Genomic DNA, 7,838 nt, shown 5'->3' with positions numbered 1-7,838 from the left:
GTGTGAAAAGGCAGAGGTCTTGCCACCCCATAGACCTTACAATTGTCCCATTGATCTTCAAATTAGCCCCTCTCCACGCTAGGGCTAGATATATCTCCTATTTCTACCAGAGACTCGTGCCATGTTTGATTACATCCAAGAAAATGTAGCCAAGAGATTCATCTGTAAATGCTCTTCTGCCGGTTTCTTAGTGACAAATAATAGTTACCTACATTTCTGTTTTGACTATGGCAGTCTTAACAAAATCACCATTAAGAACAAGTATTCCCTGCCTTTGATTTCTGAACTATTGGACAGATTTTCACTAAATTGGATCTACAAAGAGCTTATATCTTGATCTGGATCTGTAAGGGCGGCAAATGGAAGATAGTCTAGAATACTAGTGACTGTCAATATGAGTGTCTTGGCATTCACTTTGGCCTGTGCAATGCACCCGCCATTTCAGGAATTGTCCATGGCATCTTCCGGGAACTCCTTTGTTTCCGTGGACGATATCTTGATCTTCTCTTGATTTACCTATCCACAGGAGACACATCCGTCAAGTTCTGCAGCGTCTACGGGAGAACAATTTGTTTGCTAAGTTGTTCAAATGTGTCTTCGAATTATCCTCCTTGCCATTCCTTGGCTACATTGTTTCCAGCAATTTATTCCACACTTCTTGTCCCTCAAGGTGCCTATCTCCACCTTAAATAAGGAAGGGACCAATGCAAAGTTCTGACCTAAATTGGCAAGGTCGGCCTTCCAGCACTTGAACGAGGCCAGTTCTGGTGCTGCATCACCGATACTAACAAGCAGTTTCTCCTGGAGGTTGATGCCTCCTCTATCGATGATGGGGCAGTCCTTCTGCAAAAGAATTCTTCGGGGAGGTCTGTCATCTATGTTTTTTTTCTCTAATCTGTTTTCTCTGGCAGTGAAACTAGAAATGGCAGCATCTAATGGAAGGCGCCAGCTCTCCAATAATATACACGTATTATAAGAATTCAACCTTTCTGCAGTCCACTCAATGGCTAAATTCTTGTCAAGCCATGAGGCACTCTTCTTCGCCCGTTTCAACTTTGAATTGCACTTCCGTACTGCGGAGAATGTTAAAAGTGAATGCCTTGTCTCGATCCTTTGGCGTGACTGATTCTGATGAAGAATCACAACGTATGATTGACCCGGTATTTTGGAAACTACTCCTATGCACCAGAAACAGGTCCTCCAGGAACAAGCCTGCTGGTCTCCTTCCATTAAATGGAAACTCATTGCCATGGACTTAATCATGGACATGTCCTTGTCTTTGAGGATTGCAACACCATCTGAGTGAAGGTGGACCAACTCCAAGATGGCTCAATTCATTCCCCTCATTGGCTTTCCCTCTGCTCCCAAGCTCACCTTGCAGTTCTTTCAGCATGTTTCATCTCCATGATCTTCCTCTTCACATGGTCACTGATTGTGGGGTCCACTTGACATTGACTTTTTGGATAGCTCTTTGCAAACTAATAAATGTCCAGCTGGATTTCTCCTCTGTATGCCATCCTCAAACCAATGGGCACGTGGAATGGGTCAATACCCAGATAGATTAGCGAAATTAGGATTATTTAGTCTAGAAAAAAGACGACTGAGGGGCGATCTAATAACCATGTATAAGTATATAAGGGGACAATACAAATATCTCGCTGAGGATCTGTTTATACCAAGGAAGGTGACGGGCACAAGAGGGCATTCTTTGCGTCTGGAGGAGAGAAGGTTTTTCCACCAACATAGAAGAGGATTCTTTACTGTTAGGGCAGTGAGAATCTGGAATTGCTTGCCTGAGGAGGTGGTGATGGCGAACTCAGTCGAGGGGTTCAAGAGAGGCCTGGATGTCTTCCTGGAGCAGAACAATATTGTATCATACAATTATTAGGTTCTGTAGAAGGACGTAGATCTGGGTATTTATTATAATGGAATATAGGCTGAACTAGATGGACAAATGTCTTTTTTCGGCCTTACTAACTATGTTACTATATGTTACTATGTAATCAGCTTCTCTACTTGGACCACTTTATCTCCGGCCATCAGGATGATTGAGTAGTTACTTCCCTAGGCATAGTTTTCCTATAACCACGTTGGGGAGTCTTTTGAAGCATCTTTTTTTTGTTGTATTCTCATCAATCGCATCAATTTCCCTTTCCTATGCTTTCTCTGGAGTACCAGCAGATTTCTCATATGGCAAGTTCTTCCAGATCTGACCGTATACTCGGGCCTTCCTCCTTAAGAATGTATCTCAAATAAAGTGCAGAAATGTGGGCAAAAAGTTCTTAACCATACTTTATCTACAGGTTTGTAAAAGGATATGTTCCCAAAATATTTGCCTTAAGGTGCCTTCTTATAAGTTTTTCCCTCGGTACATTGGGACATTCAAAATTCTCAAACAAATTAATCCAGTGACTTACAGTCTACAGCTCCCAGTGAATTTACGGATTTGGAGTTCTTTTCCAGTCTCGTTACTGAAGCCGATGGTTCCAAATTGTTTATCAAAGTCTTTCACTTCTGTCTTTACTTCTGTTTCAGAGGGTCTCTTGGATGGGTTTGAAATAAAGAACATTCTGGATTCTAAGAAGGTTCGAGGGAGGACCTTCTATTTGGTTGATTAGAAGGATTTTGATCCTGAGATCTTGGGAGCCTGCTATGTGCCTGTACGACGCTTAACCCCTTCCCGACCTTTGACGCATACGCTGCGTCATGAAAGTCGGTGCCATTCCGACCCATGACGCAGCATATGCGTCATGGAAAGATCGCGTCCCTGCAGATCGGGTGAAAGGGTTAACTCCCATTTCACCCGATCTACAGGGACAGGGGGAGTGGTAGTTTAGCCCAGGGGGGGGTGGCTTCACCCCCCCCGTGGCTACGATCGCTCTGATTGGCTGTTGAAAGTGAAACTGCCAATCAGAGCGATTTGTAATATTTCACCTAAAAAACTGGTGAAATATTACAATCCAGCCATGGCCGATGCTGCAATATCATCGGCCATGGCTGGAAACACTTATGTGCACCCACCCCACCAATCGCCCCCCCAATCTGTGGTCCGCTCCCCTCTTTCCTGTGCTCCGCTCCCCCGTCCTCCTGTCCGCTCCCCCGTGCTCCAATCAAACCCCCCCGCACTCCGATCCCCCCCGCACAGCGATCCCCCCCCGTGCTCCGATCCACCCCCCGCACAGCGATCCCCCACCCCGTGCTCCAATCCACCCCGTGTTCCGTTCCACCCCTCCATGCTCCGATCCACCCCCTGTGCTCCGACGCCCCCCCCGTGCCCTGATCTCCCCCCCCCCCTAAACTTACCCGGCCTCCCGGTGTCCGTCCGTCCGTCCGTCTTCTTTCCTGGGCGCCGCCATCTTCCAAAATGGCGGGCACATGTGCAGTGCGCCCGCCGAATCTGCCGGCCGGCAGATTCGTTCCAGAGTACATTTTGATCACTGAGATATAACCTATCTCAGTGATCAAAATAAAAAATGACCCCCTACCTTTGTCACCCCCATAGGTAGGGACAATAAAAAAAATAAAGAATTTTATTTTTCCACTAAGGTTGGGGTAAGAACTAGGGTTAGGGTTAGGGGTTCAGTATGTGCACACGTATTCTGGTCCTCTGCGGATTTTTCCGCAGAGGATTTGATAAATCCGCAGTGCTAAACCGCTGTGGATTTATCGCGGTTTTTCTGCGCATTTCACTGCGGTTTTACAACTGCGATTTTCTATTGGAGCAGTTGTAAAACCGCTGCGGAATCCGCAGAAAGAAGTGACATGCTGCGGAATGTAAACCGCTGCGTTTCCGTGCAGTTTTTCCGCCGCATGTGTACAGCGATTTTTGGTTCCCATAGGTTTACATTGAACTGTAAACTCATGGGAAACTGCTGCGGATCCGCAGCGTTTTCCGCAGCGTGTGCACATACCTTTAGAATTAGGCTATGTGCACACGGTGCGGATTTCGCTGCGGATTCGCAGCAGTGTTCCATCAGGTTTACAGTACCATGTAAACATATGGAAAACCAAATCTGCTGTGCCCATGGTGCGGAAAATACCGCGCGGGAACGCTGCGTTGTATTTTCCGCAGCATGTCAATTCTTTGTGCGGATTCCGCAGCGTTTTACACCCCTTCCTCAATAGGAATCCGCAGGTGAAATCCGCACAAAAAACACTGGCAATCCGCGGTAAATCCGCAGGTAAAACGCAGTGCCTTTTACCCGTGGATTTTTCAAAAATGGTGCTGAAAAATCTCATACGAATCCGCAACCTGGGCACATAGCCTTAGGGTTAGGGTTGTGGTTAGGGGTTTGTTGGGGTTAGGGGTGTGTTGGGGTTAGGGTTGTGATTAGGGTTACGGCTACAGTTGGGATAAGGTTTAGGGGTGTGTTGGAGTTAGAATTGAGGGGTTTCCACTGTTTAGGCACATCAGGGGGTCTCCAAACGCAACATGGCACCACCATTGATTCCAGCCAATCTTGTATTCAAAAAGTCAAATGGTGCTCCCTCACTTCCGAGCCCCGACGTGTACCTAAACAGTGGTTTACCCCCACATATGGGGTACCAGCATACTCAGGACAAACTGCGCAACAATTACTGGGGTCCAATTTCTCCTGTTACCCTTGAGAAAATAAAAAATTGCTTGCTAAAACATCATTTTTGAGGAAAGAAAAATGATTTTTTATTTTCACGGCTCTGTGTTATGAACTTCTGTGAAGCACTTGGGGGTTCAAAGTGCTCACCTCACATCTAGATAAGTTCCTTTCGGGGTCATTTCCAAAATGGGGTCATTTGTGGGGGATCTCCAATGTTTAGGCACACAGGGGCTCTCCAAACGCGACATGGTGTCCGCTAATGATTGGAGCTAATTTTCCATTTAAAAAGCCAAATGGCGTGCCTTCCCTTCTGAGCCCTGCCGTGCGCCCAAACAGTGGTTTACCCCCACATATGGGGTATCTGCGTACTCAGGACAAACTGGACAACAACATTTGTGGTCCAATTTCTCCTATTACCATTGGCAAAATAGGAAATTCCAGGCTAAAAAATCATTTTTGAGAAAAGAAAAATTATTTTTTATTTTTATGGCTCTGCATTATAAACTTCTGTGAAGCACCTGGGGGTTTAAAGTGCTCAGTATGCATCTAGATAAGTTCCTTGGGGGGTCTAGTTTCCAAAATGGGGTCACTTGTGGGGGAGCTCCATTGCATAGGCACACAGGGGCGCTCCAAATGCGACATGGTGTCCGCTAACAATTGGAGCCAATTTTCCATTCAAAAAGTCAAAAGGCGCGCCTTCCCTTCCGAGCCCTGCCTTGTGCCCAAACAGTGGTTTACCCCCACACATGAGGTATCGGCGTACTCGGGAGAAATTGCTCAACAAATTTTAGGATCCATTTTATCCTATTGCCCATGTGAAAATGAAAAAATTGAGGCTAAAAGAAATTTTTTGTGAAAAAAAAGTACTTTTTCATTTTTACGGATCAATTTGTGAAGCACCTGAGGGTTTAAAGTGCTCACTAGGCATCTAGATAAGTTCCTTGGGGGGTCCAGTTTCCAAAATGGGGTCACTTGTGGGGGAGCTCCAATGTTTAAGCACACAGGGTCTCTCCAAACGCGACATGGTGTCCGCTAACGATGGAGATAATTTTTCATTCAAAAAGTCAAATGGCGCTCCTTCCCTTCCGAGCCTTACCATGTGCCCAAACAGTGGTTTACCCCCACATGTGAGGTATCGGTGTACTCAGGAGAAATTGCCAAACAAATTTTAGGATCCATTTTATCCTGTTGTCCATGTGAAAATGAAAAAATTGAGGCTAAAAGAATTTTTTTGTGAAAAAAAAGTACTTTTTCATTTTTACGGATCAATTTGTGAAGCACCTGGGGGTTTAAAGGGCTCACTATGCATCTAGATAAGTTCTTTGGGGCATCTAGTTTCCAAAATGGGGTCACTTGTGGGGGAGCTCCAATTTTTAGGCACACGGGGTCTCTCCAAACGGGACATGGTGTCCGCTAAAGAGTGCAGCCAATTTTTCATTCAAAAAGTCAAATGGCGCTCCTTCCCTTCCAAGCCCTGCCGTGCGCCCAAACAGTGGTTTACCCCCACATATGAGGTATCAGCGTACTCAGGACAAATTGGACAACAACTTACGTGGTTCAGTTTCTCTTTTTACCATTGGGAAAATAAAAAAATTCTTGCTGAAAGATCATTTTTGTGACTAAAAAGTTAAATGTTGATTTTTTCCTTCCATGTTGCTTCTGCTGCTGTGAAGCACCTGAAGGGTTAATAAACTTCTGGAATGTGGTTTTGTGCACCTTGAGGGGTGCAGTTTTTAGAATGGTGTCACTTTTGGGTATTTTCAGCCATATAGACCCCTCAAACTGACTTCAAATGTGAGGTGGTCCCTAAAAAAAATGGTTTTGTAAATTTCGTTGTAAAAATGAGAAATCGCTGGTCAAATTTTAACCCTTATAACTTCCTAGCAAAAAAAAATTTTGTTTCCAAAATTGTGCTGATGTAAAGTATACATGTGGGAAATGTTATTTATTAACTATTTTGTGTCACATAACTCTCTGGTTTAACAGAATAAAAATTCAAAATGTGAAAATTGCGAAATTTTCAAAATTTTCGCCAAATTTCCGTTTTTATCACAAATAAACACAGAATTTATTGACCTAAATTTACCACTAACATGAAGCCCAATATGTCACGAAAAAACAATCTCAGAACCGCTAAGATCCGTTGAAGCGTTCCCGAGTTATTACCTCATAAAGGGACACTGGTCAGAATTGCAAAAAGCGGCAAGGTCTTTAAGGTCAACATAGGCTGGGTCATGAAGGGGTTAAGAGGATTCTGTCAGTCTGTCCTAAAAAGGAGGTGGTGTAAGGGGAAGGGGGTAGTCACACTATTAACTTGCACACCTTCACTGTGTTCGCCGCTTTGCTCCTCCCTCAGCTGCCTTTCAGTACTCCCAACACTGCTGCTTGCTCCTGCTGTCTCCAGCTGGCTATAGGGAGGCAAAGCCAGACTTTTGATGCTGCCGTGTCCTGCAGAATTTTGTTTTTGTGTCCTCTCCTGCCAGCAGGATATATTAGGTAGCTCCTCCCTTTACACTTTGCCTGAACTTAGGTTCCTAGTTCCAAGAGTTTCTAGTTAACTGTCTTGGTGCATTCCTATTTTGTCTCTCCCGTTACCCACCCAGCTTGTGTGCTCATTTTTACTTGTTTGCTACTGACTTCATATTGTTGTTGTGGTGCCCCGCACCAACCACAGACTGTCTGACCACATCTGTGTTTCTTGGTGTGTCTTTGACCTGTAAGTCAGCTGTGGTCCGGGCACTGCCATGCAGAGGCACCTGGTGGCAACCCTAATGGCCTAAGCCTATACTCACCATCAGGGGCTCTAGTGAAGACCAGCCACACTCACCAGTTATATGGCCTTGCACCCAACCAGTCATTAAATGCTTTAAGACCTTTTGGTAAAGCATCAATTAGAATACATAAATAATGATTTATATGCACCCTCACTCTTCTGAGTTCCCTGAACAGGTCTGTATTTCATGATCATTCACTCTGAATTTATAAAGAGAATAAGGATAATATTTGAATAAAAGATAATTTAATGATTATGATATTTTGTTATAAAACTAATTTTGATTACATTTTCATGCAGAAAAATAAACATCCATAAAGACAAGACATTGTTGGAAACATTTACTAAAAGAATGATTTTATTACAGCAAACAATTCATTTTAAAATATCCATTAAAAAAATTAGCAAAATGAAATTTTTTCATAACTATTGACAGTAGCTTGTAGTTTAATGTTAATGGAGTTTAGAAGCAAACTAGGAATACTTAG

Source organism: Ranitomeya imitator, chromosome 4 (genome assembly GCF_032444005.1).
Source record: "Ranitomeya imitator isolate aRanImi1 chromosome 4, aRanImi1.pri, whole genome shotgun sequence".
In the NCBI taxonomy this organism is placed as follows: Eukaryota; Metazoa; Chordata; class Amphibia; order Anura; family Dendrobatidae; genus Ranitomeya; species Ranitomeya imitator.
This window is presented reverse-complemented; position numbering follows the sequence as displayed.